Source organism: Sorex fumeus, unplaced genomic scaffold (assembly GCF_029834395.1).
Source record: "Sorex fumeus unplaced genomic scaffold, SorFum_2.1 ptg000061l, whole genome shotgun sequence".
NCBI lineage: Eukaryota > Metazoa > Chordata > Mammalia > Eulipotyphla > Soricidae > Sorex > Sorex fumeus.
The window spans coordinates 1,149,757-1,173,217 of NW_026606118.1; positions in this window are offsets into that span (position 1 = coordinate 1,149,757).

The window sequence follows — 23,461 nt, forward strand, 5'->3', positions numbered from 1 at the left end:
TGGAGGGCAAAATGTCTCAGTGCATTGGTCCATCAATAGATCGAACCAAGTTGCAAGAAATAAGAAAAAGATATGCAGATTGATCTTCCCCAAGAATCAATGTTCTGTGAAAAATACACAGCAGACATTTAACCACCATTTAAGCCACTTAATAACCAAACTTTCAAATGTGCCTCTGTTGAAGACTATACAAGTTTTCTCCTAACAAGTTGATAATAGGGTTTTGCCTAATGTATCATCCACTACACTGAATATAACAATACTATTATTACCTGTCAGAGGAGAGGACTTTATACTTGGCGTGGAAACCAACTGCTGAGATGAAAGATACAATGAGTAGTCAGCCCTACTTGTTATTAGCACACTATATTTAGAGGCTATTGGTATTCTCGTGCAGTTTCTTTACCACTGTAGCTGAGATTTATGGCAGTTAAAGCGTTATCTAAATGAGCAGGCGAAAAAAATAAAGCGAAAATCTCTCACATGACTAACTGTAAAATATCATAAAACAAATAAATTAATTCAATTGCATGCTCCGAATGACATTTTCAGAGCATTGCTTTTGGTTAATGTCTTTTTGAAAGAAGAATTGCTGGGCTCTGTAAAAAGGAGAACATTTTAAAAACTGTTCCTTGATAATCATCACTGATATGTTTCCAATTTACAAAGTGCTCTCTGTAGAAATGAAGCACTCCCTTTGCTGTTCGATGGGGGTCAGAAAATATTTTATTTGGACTATAATTTCTGAAATAGTGAAAGCTTATTGACTCATTCCTAAAACAAGAAATGCAGAATGTGAAAAACAGAGAGAAATGGAGCAAACATGACCAAGTAATTCTGAGAATGTCGAGGTGTTTCCATCCCAAAGACAAAGCTCACTTTATATGAGCAGAGAATAAATTTGCATGGTTTCAATTCAGCGAGAATAAGAGGAACTCACTCTCATTTCAGATGTCTCATTTCTTCTGGGTTTCCTAGCCTTATGCTGAAAAGAATCATTCAGAAAAATCTTAGGTATGTATAGAAAAAGGAAATAATAATGGGAGGAGAAATGATTAGGTGAGGATTGGGTCCTGAGTACCTTTGATGAATCCTCCACTCTTCATCCACAATAAAAAGAAATCCAAGTATTAGGAAAAACAAACACGTTGAAAACGGCACATGAGCACTGATGGAGGGTTTTGTTCACTCCAGTGGTGAGGCAACTACATGTGCCAGACCATAAATGTTAACAATATTGAACACATATGAGCTAAATTATAATCATTTTTTAAAAGACAGTCTGGGGCAATTTGTACATAGGAACTAAAAATGTAATACTATCGTTACGATATTACCTAAACTAAAACGAAAATAAAACCTTTAAAATTTTATTTAAAAATTTTCATTTACAAAGTCATTCATAGTTGGGCTTTAACTATATTATGTTTCAACACCAATTCCACCACCAGTGTCTTCTTCCATGGCCAAGGTTCCCACGCTACTTCCCACTCACTCCCTGTTCCTACCCTGCCACCTTGACACAATTTTCATATTGATTGTTGAATTTCTGATCTCTTGCTTTTTGTGTTGATGGCTCAGAAGTTGGGGTATTTAGCTATACCTCTCATTTACATCATCGATGTACTTGGGACCCCTTGTCTGCTGTTCCTCATTGCTTCCTGTCTATCTCTTCTTTTCTCCTCAATTTGTTTCTATCTCTTCCCAGTACTCTGGGGCCTAGGCTGATCTAGGCATCCCCTCTTTCAAACATTGCATTTCTTCCTCCGTTAGTCTAAATGCCTCGTTTAAGTGAAATCATCCTGCGTTAGTCCTCTTTCTTGTGGCTTAATTCATTTAACATCTTATCTTCCAGTCCCATTCATGCTGAAGCAAAGTTCATGGTTTCATTGTTTTTTTATAGCTGAGTAGCAGTCCATATGGTATAAATATACCATATCTTCATGATGCAGGTATCTATCATTGGGATCCTAGGTTGAATCCATATCTTAGCTATTGTACTAAGTGTTATAATGAGTAACGATGCACATTATCCCCTTTTGAGTGAATATTTTGTCATAGTGGTAGATACTCAAAAGTGGAATTATTGGGTCAGATAGCAGTTCAATGTTAAGTTTACTGAGATAACTGGATACTGTTTTCAGTAAGGGTTGAAGCAGGAAACATTCCCACCAGCAGTATGTGAGAGTTCCTTTCGCATCCTGCCAGCACAAAGTGTTCTCAGTATTTTTGATATGTGCCATTCTCATTGTTGTGAGATGGTATCTCATTGTCATCTTGACTTAGATTTAACTTTGATGTGAACTTTTTGTGTGTCAAAAGAAGCAAGGACTAAAACTGAAAGGTAGCTCACTGAATGAGAGAAAATATTTGCATTCAACACATAATATAAATGGTGAACATCCAGGGTATATAAAGTACTAACAAAATTGACAAAATATCCTAAAATCCCAGCACTACAAGGGGGGTATGCAAATAAACTGTAGCTTTTCTGAGAAAGACCAATAGATGGCCAACAAGTGCAGGAGAAAAATGCTTATTGTCTCATCAAAGTTCGCATAGAATCACAAAAGACCCGAATTGCAAAAAACATACTGAAGAATGAGAAATGAGGATGAATTTCATTTTCTAATTTGAAATTATACTATAAAGCTATAGTGATCAAAAAAGTGTGGTATTGAAATAAGGACAAGTCCTCTGACCAATGGGTCAGAAGAGAATATTTGAGAACAAACCCTCACACTTATGGTAAGATAACTTTTGACAAACAAACGGAGGGCATGAGATTGAATAAAGACAAGTGGTTCTGAGAAAACTGGTAAACCTAGTGTGAAAAATTAAATCTGTATCAGTATCTCACACCTTACACAAAAGTCAGTTCAAAGTAGATCAAAGTTCTTGAGATCAGACCATAATCTATAAAGTGTATTGACGAAAACGTAGGCAGACTGCTCCAAGATCTTTACCTCAAAGATGCCTTTAGTTACAAAATAATACTTGCAAAAGCAACAGATTTAATTTTCTTAAATTTTTCAAAATGAATCTACTAAACTGCATGCTCTGTTCTGAGGTGCTCTTCACACACTGGAGTTCTAGGGTGGGTGGTTTTCTCAGAGCCAGATCCTGAATGTGGAGAAAACCGAGGCACAACTCGTCCAGATTTTCATCAGCCTTCACTGTACAGAGGGTTTCATATTTAGCAATGCTGGGATTTCCAACAGATGAATATTTTAGCAGTTTTCTTCTCTCTACAATTTTTCTAGGGGAACTACCCACTTAAATCACTCGACATAATGAAAAGAGAAAGTACCAAATCGTGAAAGCATCAACCAAACAAATATTTCATTGAGTAGCTGTTATGAGGGTGTGATACCATTCTGTTTTGTGAATTTAGCACTAAGTCAAATAAATTCAGGTCCTGATCTTTGGTAACTTATATTAGAATAGTAAATGATAGAAAGCAAAACAGTAGTAACTAAAAAGTTCAACATATTTCCAGATAGTGACAATTGGTACCAAGAAAGAATTCTTTTAGAACAATACTATCAAGTGACAGGATTGGTGAAGATGAAGACTGGGCATCCTGAGGAATTGTCATTATATTGCATTGGGGTCATGAGAATGAGCCTATCTGAAGCGGAAGTCTGTTCTGTACAAAAATAGAACCGTGAGGACAAAGACACTAAGGCAGAAACAAAAATGGTTTTTTTGAAGGCAGAAAGAATTGTGCAACCAGGAGTAGAAAATTTAAAAGTCCTAGATAATAAAATTGACCACATTAAGGCCCAAAATTGCATTATTTTCTGAGAGACTATAGAATGTTATAGGATTCAGCATGGAGACGGGGAACAAAATGACCCTGCTAAGAGTTTTTAAAATATCCCTCCAGCTGTGCCATGGACAATGAATTCAAGAGAACAAAGAAGAGTGGCTGGAGGCTGCCAGAGGTACCTTCTTTTTCATGTCATCTGTATCTAGTTCCCACAAGCTTCACAGCAAACACAGGCCTGTATTCTTAGGAAGTTCTGGACATCTGAAGCCCAACGGGATCTCTGGACTGGGATCCCAGGAAGGAGCTGGTACACCCACCCCCTTCCCCTCAGGGGACTCCACGCTGTGTGCCTTCTGACTCTTCCTGCATGGGGCTGGGCTCACACTCAGCCTGCCACCTAGGCACTGCTTCTCCATCCCTCACTCTGCTTCCTGTTTCTTTCCTTCTTCCAACTCAGATTTCTTGCCTGACTTTTATAATGACCCTGCCTTCATTGTGACTTCCAGGTAATCCAGAATAACAACCCATCTTTAGATATGTCACTTACTTGCATCTACAAGTGAAAGCATTCTTGGATAGAGGTTGAGTTCAGGGGGTCCTGAAAAACCTTTGGTTTCTGAAGAGGGCCGGGCTGTTGGGAAGGGAGTTCTTAACAGCAACTGAATTATAAAGTTGGTGACAACTTTTTTTTTTAAGCTGTTGAAGGTAGATCATGAACTGGATGTGAATTGATAAAGAATAATAGGAAATATACAAACTTTCGATATGCCAAACACAGTAACAACAAGGTCTCCAATGGAGACGTTACTGGGCCCGCTCGAGCAAATCGACGATCAACGGGAGGGCCTTTACCTTACCTTAGCAGAAAGATGTGGTAAACATATAATTCAAGGCCACACACACACACACACACACACACACACACACACACACACATACACACATTTATAAGGAAAATAGTTTGGGGCAAGTCAAGAGTTCTATTAAAGGTCATTAAGGAAACACCTCATTTGATATTATGTTCTACTTGGAATTTTAGACAAATTGTTTATCAATTAACATTCATCATTCCATTAATGTAGCTAAGAGAAACCCATCTGTCCCTTCTGGATAGATCTAAGAAAAGTATTTCTGGGGGTAATAGGTAGATGATAGATAGATAGATAGATAGATAGATAGATAGATAGATAGATGGAGATATACAATGAGACCCAGCTTCATGGAATACATGGAGATTTCATAGGACAAAGGAGGAATTTTGTCATCTGACAAACATCTGACAAAATACCATTCCAAATCCCACCTGTGCAGAGTCAGAAGTCTTTTAAGGATGCAGGTGAATAAAGACGCATCTTTTAGATGTAAGGACCTAACCTATGACATACGGTTTCTGGCACTCACTATGAAGACAGGTACTTACCTGCAACAACAAGGAAGACAATCAAGTCAAGGCACTTTCTGAAGACTCAGCATTCTTTAAGTGTCAAGGGGCATGATGAAGTGGAACAGATAGAAAATCCCCAAGATAAAACGTGTGAACTAAGGTAGCTTTATCCAGATGTTGGAACGCTGGAGTGTCTAAATGCACAGAGATTAGGCTGGGGTGATAGTACAGAGAGCACAACACTTGTCTTGTGTGTGATCAACCTGAGTCCCACACTGGGTGCCCCGTGGTCCCTGAACTGCCAGGAGTGGCCCCTGAGCACAGAGCCAGCAGTAAGCCCTGAACAATGCCAGGTGTGCCCCCCCAAAAGTGTTAATAAATAAATAAATGCACCGAGATTGGTCATTGCCACATGAATAAGTGAGAGGAACTTTCCCACTGTGACTTCTTTTAAGGACAGGGACTGGATCTCATTCTGTCTGTATCAATAAGAACACTGCTGCTGGTGCCAAAATCTCTTCTGATTGTTTGTCACACCGTGTCTAAAGGGAAAGAAGATGTGAAGATGTACACGGATTTCCAAAGTACCTTAGAGGTTCGGTTTTATGTTCCAGCTCACAGACGATAATTTTTCACTGGGGAACAGTAAATAAAATTAATCCCATCCCTGCCAAGACTGAAGCCTAATCATACAGATTAAAGACATTCCTACTTAGCCATAGGTCTCCCTCTTCCGTGAACGTAACAAAGAATCACACCCTGAGCCTTAGCAGATACATAAATAAACGTAGATAGCAAATTGTGATAAATCAGGGGCTTTTATCAGGGCTCTATATTTAGCAGCCCAGGCTGGTGCCGTGGTGACTCTGGAGGAAGCAATCACTTATGCAACAATGAAGCGGTGACTTCCCAGCCGTGGGAGGGACACCTATGTGCGCTGCCGCTGCCGGGTGTGTAATTACTGAATCGAGGAAGGATAAAGGTTTTCTTGGAGCTGCTCTGATAAAATGCCACAGTAGCTCTCTCTTTCCTTTCATGTAAAGGTCAGCCACAGCCTGTGACTGCACGGGCTAAATCATCTAACGGATGTCAGCCCTGTTCTTGGAGTTCTGAGCGAAGACGAGGCTGCAGCTAAAAATCACACCTTGGGTGCACTGCTTTCTTACCCCTCAGCAATGCAGAACCGCCGCAGTCAAGATTCCCTTTGACTGGAATCTCTGCTTCTAACAGAGCTGCGTGCAGGTAAACAAAGCTCAGGATTTCGACTTCTCTGGGGAGTTTGAAGGACAGCTCCCACCGATGGAATTTATAGGGGGAATTAACTAATTCACACAGGCATGAACCCACTCAACGGAAGCTTATCAAGGTTCTTCTAGGTGCAGCATGGAATAGGGTAATAAAGGAAGAGGGTAACTTTCTTTGTGGAATAAGAGAGATATAAATCAGTCATTGCCCAGTGCATCTGATGGCAATTACACAGGAGTTGTTGTGAGACCGACTTAAAGGATACGATCTGAAAACAAAATGGGGAAACCTCTTGAACAAAAGGAACATAAACTCTGTAATCCCTTTCAAATGGTGAAAAGCAACTTTCAGATTTATCTGGGATGGCAGATATCCTCCTGCCAAGGCAAATTAATAGTGTCACTCATTTCTGTGAGCTCTGATAGTCTCTGAAATTTTGATTCATTCTGCTGAAAGTTCATATTTCTCCTGAAGCATGCATTAATTTTAATAGGTAAAAAAGGTAAAGGCCCTCCCGTTGATCGTCGATTTGCTCGAGCGGGCCCAGTAACATCTCCATTGGAGACTTTGTTGTTACTGTGTCTGGCATGTCGAATACTCTCGGTAGCTTGCCGGGCTCTCCGAGAGGGGCGGAGGAATCGAACTCGGGTCGGCCATATTGGCCGCGTGTAAGGCGAACGCCCTACCCGCTGTGCTATCGATTTTAATAACATGTGCAAACATATATTTTTTCATGATTGGTTTCCAACACCCGTCCCTTCACCAGTGTACCTTTCCCACCACCAGTGTTCTCAGTTTCCCTCCCACCACCCTCCACCTACCTAATTACTTTAACTGTGACAACTCATCTTCCCACTGATTTGAAATGTCACCTTTATCATGACACAAAGTCATATACCAGGATACAAAGACAGTCCTCAGAAAGGGAAAAATATTTACTCAACAGCCATCTGATAAAGGGTTTTAATATCACAGATAAAATATAAGACACTGGTAGAACTCATGAAGGAAAACACACCCAACCCCATTAAAAATCGAGGGAAGAGATGAACAGAAACTTTCTACAAATGGCCATAAGGCACATGAAAAAAGTTCTACATCACTAATCATCAGGGAGATGCAAATTAACACAACAATGAGATATCATCTCATACAACAGAGATGTAAACACATTAAAAAGCCCAACAACAACCAATGCTGGCATGTATGTGCTGAAAAAGGGACTCTCATTCATTGCTAGTGGGCCTGTCGACTGGTCCAGCATTTTTGGAAAATAATATGGGCATTCCTCAAAATACTAGAAATTGAGGTTCCATATACCAATCAAAACTTTTCCTTGGAATATACCCTAAGGGTCCCAAAGTACACTGCAGAAAATCCATCTGCACTTCTATGTTCATTGTAACACTATTCACAATAGCCAGAATCTGGAAATAACCTACGTGCCCAAGAAGAGATTAAAAAAAGGTAAGGTAAAGGCCCTCCCGTTGTTCATCGATTTGCTCGAGCAGGCCCAGTAACTTCTCCATTGGAGATTTTGTTGTTACTGTGTCTGGCATATCGAACAGGTCACGGGGAGCTTGCCAGGCTCTGCCGTGTGGGCGAGATACTCTCAGTAGCTTGCCAGGCTCTCCGAGAGGGGCGGAGGAATCGAACTCGGGTCAGCTACGTTGGCTGCGTGCAAGGCAAATGGGCTGGAGTGATAGCACAGCGGTAGGGCGTTTGCCTTGCGCGCAGCCAACATGGCCGACCCGAGTTCGATAAAGAAGAGATAAGTGGATAAATAAACTATGGTACATCTATCCAGAGGAATACTATGCAGAAATTTAAAAAATGAAATCATAAAATTTGTTTAAACATAGGTGGACATAGACAGTATCATGCTAAGTGATATGAGTTGGAGAGGGAAATGACACTATTTTGTGAGATGTTAACAAAAAAATCATAGTAGAAGATTAATGGGCTGAGGAGATTAATGTCCAAAGACATAGAAAAGAGAACTGGGAAGATTTGTTCGTAGTAGGAAGTTTGCCACAAGTTCTGGGAAAGTGCAGTTAGGTCAGAGAATGGACCACTGTAGTAGTGGTCTTGGAAATGGTGGTCCTGGACAAGAGCTGAGTGCTGAAAGGAGATAAAGGATATCACGCGATAACGTTTTAGTAGCATATTGCAAATCACAGTCACTAAAAGGGGAAAAATCATGAGAGAGAGAGAAAGAAAAAGAAGAAAAAGAAGAAGGAAGATGAGAAGAAGGAAGAAAACAAAGATTAAGACAGAGATGAAGGAATAAGAATAAGAATAAGAATAAGAAGAAGGAGGAGGAGGAGGAGGAGGAGGAGGAGGAGGAGGAGGAGGAGGAGGAGGAGGAGAGTATAGGAAGGCTGTGGGGAGAAGACACAGGAGAAAAACGGAAGAGTGATGATGGGAATGTGCCCTGGTAAAGGGATGGGTGTTGAAACATGGTACAACTGCAACTTTGGAACTGTATATCTCATGGTGATTCAATTTTAAAAAAATGAAAAAAATGTTACATATACATATGTAACAAATGTATATGTATATGTAAACATGGATCTATTATGGAGTTACTTTTCCTTTTATAGATCTACATTTGGCTTATTGAGATGTTTTTACAATATATTTTGAGACATAAATGTGCAAAGTATTTGTAGTAGGTGGCACTATCACTTGTGCTTCTATTTTTGTTGACTTCCCTGTCATCTAACTCCATGCTTCTACAACTAGGTCTGAATCACACGCACACATGAACCAAGTATGCCTATTGTGCAATCCCAATATCCCACGTTCTTCCTAATTTTTTTCAATTTATTATTGATCAGTTAAAATAAATGTGTTATTGTTTCTAAGAGTAGATAACACTCACTCATCAGCTCTAATCTTTTAGTCACTTACACTGTTATGCTATTTCTCAGCCTATACTCTCTCTCCAGTCCAACTCAGTAATTTGGTTTCTACCGTCACGCTGAGGGTCTGGTTCTGAGGAAAATACCTCTGTAGCTCCATGCAAGTTTGGGGATGGGGAGTGTCAATGGGCTTCTCCCCCTGAAGATGAACTAGATGCCCTTCTTAAAGTAAGCAAGTTCCCTATGATTTCCCTAAAATCTTCCCTCTCCCTTTGTATCTTCATTGATCCATCATTTACTTCAGTGCTTGCCCAGAAATACTTTGACCTTCCCATGGTCTATTTCTTCTACTCTTAAGTTCTTTTTCCTTCTCCATTTGAAATCACTTGATCACTTGCTCACTTGACTTCCCGTTAATTGTCAATTTGCTTGAGCGGGCACCATTTGTTCCTGTTGTGTGCTAGTGTAGCCCAATGGCGTCTGTTCACTCCAGCAACATGAAGAGCCTCAAACCAATCATTCATGATCTTGATGAAGAAGTCTGACCATCTGATAGGTGGGCGGCCACGTGGTCTTTTGACATCCCGTGGAATCCAGTCTGTAACAGCTCTAGTCCAGCAGTCGTCTTTAAATCTCATTACGTGACCAGCCCATCTGATTTTCGACGCCTTGGCAACAAGACAGCATCCCTGATTCTTGATAGTTGGCGGATGTCGGAACTCAGGATTCTTTCTCTCATTTGAGTGAAACGTGATATTCCAAGCATAGCTCTTTCAATTCCTCTTTGGGAGACCCGAATAATTACAATGGGTCTCCATTTGAAATATTACTTCCAATTTCTAGTTCACTGGTAATACTCTTCTATTTACTATCTTTCCCTCAGAGTTTCAATGGTTTCAAGGGATTTGAGATAGGATAGGAAGTGCCAAAGTAGTTGAAGTGTATCTTAATAAAATAGACCCTGTCTTCAGATGTCTAAATGCTATCTTAAGTAGCAAACCATTTAAATCTATTTTACTTGCTGTCTTAGATGTTGGTTGGGTTCCATTTCTTGTGTAGTTGAAAACAGTTGCTCTGTCTTAGAATTTCAATGGTTATGGGCATGGATAATAAAATGGAAATAGCAGATAATCATTAGTATGCATGAAGAAAGGTCATTGTGTTTTCGGAAGTTGAAAGTATTAATGGGATGGCCCCTCAAAGTGAGCTCAAATACATCTTTCTTTTCTTAAGTAAGCAATTTTATCATATTTAAGTGGTCCTTGGAAAGGTGACTGCACAACTAACTTACAGAATCAATCCACTAAATTAGACATACAGATTAATACTCATTACTCTTAAGGAAACGTTTGTTAAACACAATTTACCTCTAAAAAGCTTCACCTCTAAAAATCCACAAGGTCTTTCAACAACAATGCATTTGTTCTGAAATCTACAGTAATATACAAATAAATATTATATACATACATTTGCATATATTGAACTACTGGAAACCTCGCTCTATTTGAACACCTTACTATCATTTCAAAGTAAAATTTTCCAAAATCCTTTTTCACCCTCCTCCCAAATCTGATCTTTTTACCATTATGCCCCCATCAGAGAGGTCAGCCTCCACCTCACTGCTCTAGCAGAAAGCCTGAGGTATATCATGGAGGACAGAAAGCTCCCCACACCCAAACCATACCCACCCTCCTAGCACAGTCTCTCATTCAGTCAAGGCTACATCTGACCTGTCCCTGCCTGCTTTGAGCCTGGTGCTCTGCGCCTTTCCAATACCTGCCCCACCCTGCACCAGGGTCGGCTTTTCAAGATACATCGTGGATTATTGTTAATGAAAATTGGGCCGACCAACTTCTCCCTAAATCCTCAAGGAAAGGATCGCAGACCACACTCTAGAAAAGTCTGCAGGGGGGTTTTGGATGTGGCGTTTTGTAGTCCGGCTCCTCCCCAGGCCAAGGTGACCCCAGTCTGAGTGACACTCCTCTCTGGTTTTCTTGAGTCTAGCCTTGCATTTCTGCCAGCACAGCAACCTTGTGTCTGGGAATGAACAAAACAAAACAATAACTTGGTTGTTTATTTTTCGGTCTTACACTATTCTGGGCATCAACTCCAGATCTACACATGCAAGACGAGTGCTCTACTTCCACTGAGCTCTGTGCCTGGTCACCGTCATGAAACCAAATCATAAGTATCTTAAAACAGGAGGATTAAGCAAAATTGTTTTCATTACAAACATAATTGTAAAGCTAGATCTCCAAAACATTGTTAAACAATTCTAGAGATGGCTCCACTGGCATTCACCTACAATTGAATTTTATTTATGATAAAGCTAACATCTGAAATCACTGAGGATGAATAATCACCACTGAAAAATAATGCATGTTCCTTTCATCACACACAAATTAAACATTTGTGATCTAGAAATAATTATTTTTGTTGGTGCTAGAGATACAGTACAGGGCTTAGAGTTCAAGGCCCGCATACCAAGGATTCAGGTTCAATTCCTGGCACTCAGAGCTCCATTGAGTGCAGCCCTGAAAGCTTCTGGGTGCTGGGATGCCCGGAGTAAGCCCAGCATTGCAGGCGCTAGAAAGCATCACAGCCTTAGATCCAGGCATTGACCCATTGGGTCTGTGGGTGAGAATTCCCCCCCACCCTCCACCTCAGACTTCTGAGTACTGCTATGAAACTCCCATCAGAAAAGAAAATATTTTTTAGTTAAGAGGACATATTTATATGACTATATGTGTTTTAGGGATACGTTTCTCTACCTCTTTCAAATATATAGGACCAAATCATCATCACAATATTTTAGTAGAAGGACTGGAGAAATAGGAGCATGGGTGAGGTCCTTGCACCCAGATGACCCAGTTGGGTCCCAGGTACCACAGGTGGTTCTGCTAACACCAGAAGTGATCCATGAGCACACTGCCGAGAGTTTGCCCTGGGAACCCCAACCCCCCAAAAAATAATAAAGGAAAACTAAAATAAACATTACAGTGAAAATGAAGGGGCAGGGATGGGCATCAGGTCATGTAGTTAATTTAGTTGTACCTTAAATTTTGCACACCAGAAAGGTTAGACAAAAGAGTCAGTTGAAATTGCTGGGGGAGGAAGGAGTGAGTGTCACAGGGGGTCAGTAGGAAACCTTCACTATGACCCACGTGGAAACCAGCCTCTCTGTGCGTGCTTGGACACTGCACAGCCTCTCGGGGTCTGTGCGCGCTCACCTGGACACTGCACAGCCTCACCTGTCTGCAGGCTCGCCTGGACACTACAGTCTCTCCAGAGGGGTCTGTGTGCTCTTGCCTGGACACTGCATGCCCTCGCGGGGTCTGTGCGCCACTGCACAGCCTCTCCAGGTCTGCACGCTAGCCTGGACACGGCACAGCCTCTCTCAGACCCTTCCAGGTGTCCGGGCAGACAGCAGGAAGACCAGAGAACCAAGGAAAGCCCAAAAGGCAAAGAGCCGTTGGAGAGGTGGCAACACAACAGACAGTCAAATATTATCAAGAAGGACATCTTAAGTTAGGTCATGTCTGTTCAACAAAATTTGCATCTTAAAATGTTAATATATTTTGTTGCAAATAAGCATTCTATGCATGTGCACTATTTTACACAAACATTGAGTGCATATAGGGAGTTTATACTGTGAAAACTTTCTGCAGATAGGTCTTGTAGATAAAAGACTGAACCTGTATTAAAAGCTCTAATTTAAATAACTAAATTAAAAATACGTTTCTAATTGACTTTACATTAAAGGTTACTTTTACAAAATATTCCTTTATATTGACAAGTTGGGCTGGAGCAATAGCACAGAGGATAGGGCGTTTGCCTTGCTCCGGGCCGACCCGGGTTCAATTCTTCCATCCTTCTCGAAGAGCCAGGCAAGCTACTGAGAGTATCATACCCTCATGGTAGAGCCTGGCAAGCTCCCCATGACATATTTGATATTTCAAAAACAGTAACAAGTCTCACAATGGAGACAATACTGGTGCCTGCTTGAGCAAATTGATGATCAACGGGATGACAGTGATACAGTGATTAACAAGTCATTAGTTATTATGCAATATTTTAAATTTAAGGATATATCTCATATATTTGGTTTCTTTAACCTAAAATCTTTGTCAGATATCATTTTGCTTCTACTGAATTATTTCCTTAGGATAATGTATTTAATATATTGTGTCTGTTGATATAAGTCAGCAAACGTTGACTTATAACAAATTCAAAAAAAATTAAAACACTGATCAGCCCTACATTAACAGCAAACATCACTAGTATTTTTATTTGCTTGTTTGCTTACAGACTCTGTGTCAGGCTGTTTTCACTCGGGAAGCCCCAGAGGGGGGTAGGTGAGACCCTCAACCGGGCAAGGGACCCAGCCCCCGCAGCCCACCTCCACTACCCAACCGCCGCCACACTCCGGGCTGCTTTCCACATGCTCAGGACGAGTCTCACATAAGAGTAAACATATTCCTGTACCGCGTGGCCATTTTTGCCGTGGGACGCATCATAAGACATTCCTGGGCCGGAGTGATAGCAAAGCTGGTAGGGTGTTTGCCTTGCACGCAGCCGACCTGGGTTTGATCCCCGGCATCCCATATGGTCCCCCAAGCACCACCAGGAGTAATTCCTGAGTGCAGAGCCAGGAATAAACCCTGGGCATCACTGGGTGTGATTCAAAAAGAAATAAAAAAGACACTCCTTACCCATTTCCCATAATTACCACACCATATTTGATATGAAGAGCCAGGCAAGGCATCAAGATTATCCTACCCACATGGCAAAGCCTAGCAAGCTAGCCGTGGCATATTTGATATGCCAAAAACAGTATAATGGGTCTCATTCCCCTAACCCTGAAAGAGCCTCCAATACATTGGGAAAGACGAGTAAGGAGAGGCTGCTAAAATCTCAGGGCTGGGACTAATGGAGATGTTACTGGCGCCTGCTCAAGTAAATCAAAGAACAATCAGATGACAGTGATATAGTGATACAGTGTTTGCTTACAGATCAAGCCTTTTGAAAATATGTGTTTATGGATTGATGAGATAGCGTGGGCTTAAGGCACTTGCCTTGCGTGTCACGGCCCCATTTGATACTGATATTGCTTATGGCCTCTGGCATCCAGGAGTGATCTCGGCACCTCAGCAGAAGCAGCCCCGGAGCACTGCTGGATGTGGCCCCAAGACTAGGACAATGATATATTGAGAACAAAACTAACATATAAAATGTATGGAATTCAAGTGATGGAAAATTTGCAACACACAGAAACACACAAAACACAAGCCAAACTGTCGGGTAATTCTAAATCCTTCTTATTTCAATTTACTTCACCAATAGGCTGAATAGACTGTTATAGCATAGGGAAAATATTTACTAACCTAAAGTTTAATTATGTCTAATGATAAATGTCTACTCCAAATTCCAGTAGGCGGGGGTCACACCCACCACCTGGCCCCCTGGCGCCGTGTAATCCCATCAGCGGCCAAGACTCAGAGACTATAAAATCCAGATCCCGGACGAGAGCAGTGCAGTCTCTGCCCCCGCGCCTCTGGTGTTCCTTCCCGGAGTCCCTTGGAGGGGAGCGGGTTGAGCTTTCCTCCCCGCCCCGGCCAGGGCTACGGCAGCCGGAGACCTCCAGGACCAGCCACCACCATGCTGAGACCACTCTCCGCACACCTGAAGGTACTGGCAGAGGGACAAAGCCACGCGGGTTCCGGGGCCGAGACCTCCAAGCCTACTCGAATTGGAGTCGAGCATCTTCCACCCAGATCCTCCAAATTCCAGTAGGCGGGGGTCACACCCACCACCTGGCCCCCTGGCGCCGTGTAATCCCATCAGCGGCCAAGACTCAGAGACTATAAAATCCAGATCCCGGACGAGAGCAGTGCAGTCTCTGCCCCCGCGCCTCTGGTGTTCCTTCCCGGAGTCCCTTGGAGGGGAGCGGGTTGAGCTTTCCTCCCCGCCCCGGCCAGGGCTACGGCAGCCGGAGACCTCCAGGACCAGCCACCACCATGCTGAGACCACTCTCCGCACACCTGAAGGTACTGGCAGAGGGACAAAGCCACGCGGGTTCCGGGGCCGAGACCTCCAAGCCTACTCGAATTGGAGTCGAGCATCTTCCACCCAGATCCTCCAAATTCCAGTAGGCGGGGGTCACACCCACCACCTGGCCCCCTGGCGCCGTGTAATCCCATCAGCGGCCAAGACTCAGAGACTATAAAATCCAGATCCCGGACGAGAGCAGTGCAGTCTCTGCCCCCGCGCCTCTGGTGTTCCTTCCCGGAGTCCCTTGGAGGGGAGCGGGTTGAGCTTTCCTCCCCGCCCCGGCCAGGGCTACGGCAGCCGCAGACCTCCAGGACCAGCCACCACCATGCTGAGACCACTCTCCGCACACCTGAAGGTACTGGCAGAGGGACAAAGCCACGCGGGTTCCGGGGCCGAGACCTCCAAGCCTACTCGAATTGGAGTCGAGCATCTTCCACCCAGATCCTCCAAATTCCAGTAGGCGGGGGTCACACCCACCACCTGGCCCCCTGGCGCCGTGTAATCCCATCAGCGGCCAAGACTCAGAGACTATAAAATCCAGATCCCGGACGAGAGCAGTGCAGTCTCTGCCCCCGCGCCTCTGGTGTTCCTTCCCGGAGTCCCTTGGAGGGGAGCGGGTTGAGCTTTCCTCCCCGCCCCGGCCAGGGCTACGGCAGCCGGAGACCTCCAGGACCAGCCACCACCATGCTGAGACCACTCTCCGCACACCTGAAGGTACTGGCAGAGGGACAAAGCCACGCGGGTTCCGGGGCCGAGACCTCCAAGCCTACTCGAATTGGAGTCGAGCATCTTCCACCCAGATCCTCCAAATTCCAGTAGGCGGGGGTCACACCCACCACCTGGCCCCCTGGCGCCGTGTAATCCCATCAGCGGCCAAGACTCAGAGACTATAAAATCCAGATCCCGGACGAGAGCAGTGCAGTCTCTGCCCCCGCGCCTCTGGTGTTCCTTCCCGGAGTCCCTTGGAGGGGAGCGGGTTGAGCTTTCCTCCCCGCCCCGGCCAGGGCTACGGCAGCCGGAGACCTCCAGGACCAGCCACCACCATGCTGAGACCACTCTCCGCACACCTGAAGGTACTGGCAGAGGGACAAAGCCACGCGGGTTCCGGGGCCGAGACCTCCAAGCCTACTCGAATTGGAGTCGAGCATCTTCCACCCAGATCCTCCAAATTCCAGTAGGCGGGGGTCACACCCACCACCTGGCCCCCTGGCGCCGTGTAATCCCATCAGCGGCCAAGACTCAGAGACTATAAAATCCAGATCCCGGACGAGAGCAGTGCAGTCTCTGCCCCCGCGCTTGGGTGTTCCTTCCCGGAGTCCCTTGGAGGGGAGCGGGTTGAGCTTTCCTCCCCACCCCGACCAGGGCTACGGCAGCCGAAGACCTCCAGGACCAGCCACCACCATGCTGAGACCACTCTCCGCACACCTGAAGGTACTGGCAGAGGGACAAAGCCACGCGGGTTCCGGGGCCGAGACCTCCAAGCCTACTCGAATTGGAGTCGAGCATCTTCCACCCAGATCCTCCAAATTCCAGTAGGCGGGGGTCACACCCACCACCTGGCCCCCTGGCGCCGTGTAATCCCATCAGCGGCCAAGACTCAGAGACTATAAAATCCAGATCCCGGACGAGAGCAGTGCAGTCTCTGCCCCCGCGCCTCTGGTGTTCCTTCCCGGAGTCCCTTGGAGGGGAGCGGGTTGAGCTTTCCTCCCCGCCCCGGCCAGGGCTACGGCAGCCGCAGACCTCCAGGACCAGCCACCACCATGCTGAGACCACTCTCCGCACACCTGAAGGTACTGGCAGAGGGACAAAGCCACGCGGGTTCCGGGGCCGAGACCTCCAAGCCTACTCGAATTGGAGTCGAGCATCTTCCACCCAGATCCTCCAAATTCCAGTAGGCGGGGGTCACACCCACCACCTGGCCCCCTGGCGCCGTGTAATCCCATCAGCGGCCAAGACTCAGAGACTATAAAATCCAGATCCCGGACGAGAGCAGTGCAGTCTCTGCCCCCGCGCCTCTGGTGTTCCTTCCCGGAGTCCCTTGGAGGGGAGCGGGTTGAGCTTTCCTCCCCGCCCCGGCCAGGGCTACGGCAGCCGCAGACCTCCAGGACCAGCCACCACCATGCTGAGACCACTCTCCGCACACCTGAAGGTACTGGCAGAGGGACAAAGCCACGCGGGTTCCGGGGCCGAGACCTCCAAGCCTACTCGAATTGGAGTCGAGCATCTTCCACCCAGATCCTCCAAATTCCAGTAGGCGGGGGTCACACCCACCACCTGGCCCCCTGGCGCCGTGTAATCCCATCAGCGGCCAAGACTCAGAGACTATAAAATCCAGATCCCGGAACCGCGCGGCCGCATTTGCGGCCGCGCGACATCTTATTATCTCATTCCTACTTTGGACAAACTTGCAGGCTGTCGAATGTAGCCTGCCCACAGGGCAGAGTCTGGCAAACTCCCCGTGGCCTACCAAATATGCCAAATACCAGTAACAATGATGGGTCTCATTCTCCTAAAGAGCCCTGAATATAATCTCAGGGCTTGGATGAAAGAGACGTTACTGGGGCCTGCTCGAGGCAATCGACGATTAACAGGATGATGAAATGAAAATGAAATGAAATGATAAATGTGATGTAAGGACTGATTGACATTAATGTTCTAGAAAGGGACTTGGTTGATTTTATTCTTCTAAAAACAGAGAATGTATTAAATATAATTTCAAACAGAAAAAAAAGTATGGAATTCAAGAAAGGTACAGGAAAATGTTTTTGAAGCAAGATAGTTTTCATTGAACAAAACTGATTTAGAAAAATGTGAGGGGTGCGCCAGAGAAAATGGGTGTGTAAGGGAGAACTTGAGCTTCTTCAGAGTGAAGAAAGCCAGCCAGCAAAGCGACAGGGAAGGTGCATGTTCAAGGGAGAACAGGGGTTTAAGGAGCAGTCCAATGCAGGAAATTAAATTCTATTTACAATTACTCCAGTGCAAGTTTGTGTTACTTCCAGATGCCTTGAGTTATGGATATTTGCATAAGTCTGTGCACAGATTTTCTTTAAAGAGTGTATTGTTCAGAACAGAGGAGTAATTCCTGAGTGTAGTGTAGTAAAGCTTGTAGTGTATTACAAAAACCTGTTATATTTTGCTTAAACATTTGCCTATACAAGAAAATTAAAGTTTATTTTTGATTGCTGTGTGAAATATCTACTGATATTCCAAAGAAAATTATCTTCTTTGATAGAAAAACTACGAAAATGTAGTGCATCAAATTAGAGATAACTTGCAATAATTAGGGTGTAGATATGAATACAGTGCATCATCAGATGAAATATTTCTAATGAATATTAAAATGAAAAATAAATGAATGTTGGCATTGCAGTTGGATCTCTTTTTAGTTATGTGGGCCTCTAAGATGACAAAAGAAAATGTAAAACTACTATCTAGTATAAAATACGTGTTTCAAATTAGTAAGAATTCTATTATTTTAGCTATAATTACCATTTAGTTTCTAAAGTGTTGATAATTACTTAACTCTGTTAATTCTCTGTCATAAAAATTAGAGCATTACATTTAAGAAATTTATTTATGACCTAACCAAAGGGAAAATATATGAGGCCATAGTGTCCCTTAAAAAGTAATTATCTAAAAATTGTATTATTTTCTACTTTATTAGCTGAACTTAAATTCATCATACACTGCTCCTTTACTTTAATTACATTCCCTATACAAAATTGCCCTGAAATTTTGTTATATTTGGCATTTATTAAAAACCTTTTCTTAGACAATAAAATATCTTACCCAGTTTTGTAGATTCTCTGTTAGCTCTAAAGTATTTCCAATGAATACTGAAACTCTACAGTTTCTAATTAGCTGCACAAATCTGAACACAATCATGACACTTGCACGCAGAATTCTGAAACCAGTACTCATTCGTGATGCAACAAGCAGAGTGTTGTTGGACCTAGAACGTGAATAGAGAGAGCCTGAAAGTCCTGAGTGAGAAGTCATGTTCTTCCTTTGCATCACCCTATCAATGGCACTGTGTACAAAGATTACTTTCTGTAATGAGTTGCAAATAAACATTCCTTGGTTACTAACGCATCTCTGTATGAAAGCCTCTACTATGCGCAGACCATTTCTCGCATTGATGATTTTGTTCTTAGTGATTATGAAATTCTTTAGAAGAATGAAAAGTCACTATGACTTCAGTCACTCCAGGGTGTATAAGGAACGAGATGTGCATGAACTTGAGAGAACTGGAGAGAACCAAAACTTCTCTCTGGTTTTGCATTCAGACTACAGCCCTCCTGTGTAGAGTAACACACTGCTCATCCCCTGTGGTGTGGAGGAGTCTCCGCTCAGCGCCAAGTTCTGGATAGACGTAGCTCAACCCTGCCTCGGTAGAACTCACAGCCCTTCCTCCATCTGTCACATTTCATTTTCTCTTCTGTCAGTCAGTGTCCTAATGTAAGAAATGGAGTCAGGATTCATTTTCTACTTGACATAAGATATTATCTTCTCTGTAGTCAGGTTTCCATAATTGAAAAATGAAAATGCCAAAGTGTCAGGCTGTAGATTTGTTTTAGAAAAAAAATAAGGTTTATTTTTTTTTTCATAAAACCTCGGAGCTGGAAAGGAACACGTGTCATGTAGTGGTGAAGCATGTGTTGAAATGTTCTTTGATAGCAGCTGGAAGCTCCTGAGAAACACTGGGTCAGCTCAGCCCAAGAAACGGTGGCCTAACTTACCGGTAGTCTTGGGTTGGAGAAGGAATGACAGATCTTTAACTGAAATTTCTATCTTATATGAGGATGAATTAATTAAGTGTATAGTATGCATATTTCCATATACAAAGGAAAAAAATAAATGAAGTTTGGGGCTTGGCATATACCTACCTACTAAGAAAGGACTGGACACTCCTTGTTTGATTGGGGTGTGTGTGTGTGTGTGTGTGTGTGTGTGTGTGTGTAGGGTCACACTTGGTGGTACACAGGGCAGTGAATGGGGGACCATGTGGCTTCCAGGAGTGGAACCTTGTAGGCTATGGGCAAGAAAAACACCCTACTGCCGCCCCATCTTTCCTGACCCTGTTCTGATACTTCAATTAATTTTAGGTCATTCAAGGCCCTAATATTGCCCCAGTTTCTTGAACTGTATTTTTCTATGATTCACTTATGATTTATGAAGATTCTTTAGTAGATACTGTAGTAGAGTTAGTTCAGTAGACAGGAGAGTAGCATTTAAGTAGGTGTCACTCACTCTCGCTGTCTCTGTCCACTCCTTGCCGAAATCCAGGGCTAACCCATCTCCTTTGCTACCTCTGTGACAGATGCTTATAACTTAGGCCCTGTAGAAGGGAAATCTGCCAATTCGGGGAGCACTTTCTATCTTCGAAAGGACAAATCCAGTTAATGTCTTTATTATTTATTAAATGTTTATTTAATTTTAGGCACTGTGGCTTACAACACCATTAATCATGGGACTGTATGCACTCAATATCCCCACAACATCATAAACCCTCCACCAGTGTCCCCACGGAATTCAGCCTACACCACCGCAGCCCAGTCCACCCCACCCCAACCCTCATCTTGCAAAGTTCAGTGCTACACACAATTTCTAAGGTTCTGTTACCTCTGGCTATTTGTTGTTCCCTTACTATGTTCCTTTATACTCAGCATATATGAGACAGATTTTGTGCCTTTGACCCTCTCCTTCTAACTGACTTCTTACCCTTGGTATGAAGACACAAATAGTGTTTAGAATTGAGGCAGTCATTTTGTCACCTCCACTTGTATTGGTGGAGGGAATGAGTGAAGAAAATAGCAAAACTATGAACAAACACAGACTTGTCCTTCCGCAACATTCAGAGAGGGAATATTTTGTTACGCGACATCTTATCATGACCTCTTTTTATGACATCTTATTATCTCATTCCTACTTTGGACAAATTTGCAGGCTATCGAATGTAGCCTTCCCACAGGGCAGAGTCTGGCAAACTCCCGTGGAGTACCAAATATGCCAAATACCAGTAACAATGATGGGTCTCATTCTCCTAAAGAGCCTTGAATATAATCTCAGGGCTAGGATGAAAGAGACGTTACTGGGGCCTGCTCGAGGCAATCGACGAATAACAGGATGATGAAATGAAATGAAATGAAATCCCTGTTGATTTTCTGTTCTTAGAGCTCAGTGAAACTTCAGTGAAACTTATTATACCAGTGATGCCCATGTATTTGCTTTATTATATCTTCATAATAAAATATGATGCATAATAATAATGATGGGCTGGAGCAATAGCACAGCGGGTAGGGCGTTCGCCTTAGAAGCGGCCAACATGGCCGACCCGAGTTCGATTCCTCCGCCCCTCTCGGAGAGCCTGGCAAGCTACCAAGAGTATTGGATATGCCAGACACAGTAACAACAAAGTCTCCAATGGAGACGTTACTGGGCCCGCTCGAGCAATAATAATGATAATATATAATACAATATCTAACGTATAATATATATAACATATAATAAAACAGAAAAATATGAAACACATACAAACAGAAACAGAAACAAATAAATTTGACTTATAGTATTAAATAGTTGTGGAGTGTAGTATTGAATCAAAGTGTGGACATTGAATCAACGCCCCATGAGTACAAGCGTTTTCCCTGACACTTTTCATTGCTTCAGTCATTCATTTTTACGAAGCAAAATAAGTAAAATTTGTGCTCACTCATGACATTTTGTACATGAGCAGATCAATATATCAACCGTCTGCATAAATATATACATGCTTAACCACTCCAGAAAGTCTTTTGTGTGGTTTTATGGTCAGTTCTCACCTCACCTTCAGAATTGTGCAATTCTCTGTTTTGTATTACATGACTATGTTCTATATCTATGTAAAAAGGTAAAGGTAAAGGCCCTCCCGTTGATCATCGATTTGCTCGAGCAATGTCTCCATTGGAGACTTTGTTGTTACTGTGTCTGGCTTATCGAATACTCTCGGTGGCTTGTCGGGCTCTCCGAGAGGGGCGGAGGAATCGAACTCGAGTCGGCCATGTTGGCTGTGTGCAAGGCAAACGCCCTACCGCTGTGCTATGTAAGAATAAAATTTATATATTTGCAAGTGTCACAAACATATGGACAAATACTATGACAGCAAGACACAGCAGATCCAGGAAAGCTCTTTATATGTTGTCACTTTCAAGCTCATCGACACGTCCCAGAGGCCAACGTCAGCTCTACTGCTGCTGTTTGGATCCTTCAGCTGTGTTATTTCATAACCATATTAAATTAGATGGGTCCAATCCTTGAATAGATTAGTATTTGTTATTTAACATTTTAAAAGATAAGGTTTTAACTATCTGCCCTATTTGACCTCTCTTGCCAATGTCATTTATAATTACTTTAGTAATTTTGTCCCATTATTTATTTATTTATTCATTTATTTATTTGGTTTGGGGGCCACACATGGCAGTGCTCAGTGCAGAGCTAAGGCTCTGTACTCAGGGATCATTCCTGGTGGTACTTGGGGCACCATTTGGGGTACTGGCAATCAAACCTGTATTAGCCTGTGCAAAGCAAGGGACCTACAAGAAATCCTACTATTGATATTATTCTGCTTACATCCTCTCTTTGAGTTCTTCTCTTCCCTGTATTATTTTATTAATTATCTATGTTGTCTGAAAGTTAACATCCAGAATTAGGATATTTTCCATGGGTATGGACTTCTTTATAAAATTAATTTATATATATATATATATATATATATGTATATATATATATGGGCTGAAGCGATAGCACAGCGGTAGGGTGTTTGCCTTACAAGCAGCCAACATGGCCGACCCGAGTTCGAGTCCTCCTCCCCTCTCGGAGAGCCCGGCAAGCTACCGAGAGTATTCGATATGCCAAACACAGTAACAACAAAGTCTCCGATGGAGATGTTACTGGGCCCACTCGAGCAAATCGAGCAAAATATTGCTTTTGGGGGTCACACCCGGCATTGCACAGGGGTTACTCCTGGCTTATGCACTGAGAAATTACTCCTGGCAGTGCTCCGGAGACCATATGGGATTCTGGGGATCGAACCCAGGTTGGCTGCCTGCAAAGCAAATGCCCTACCTGCTGTGCTATCGCTCCAGCCCCTATTTATAGATTTTTACT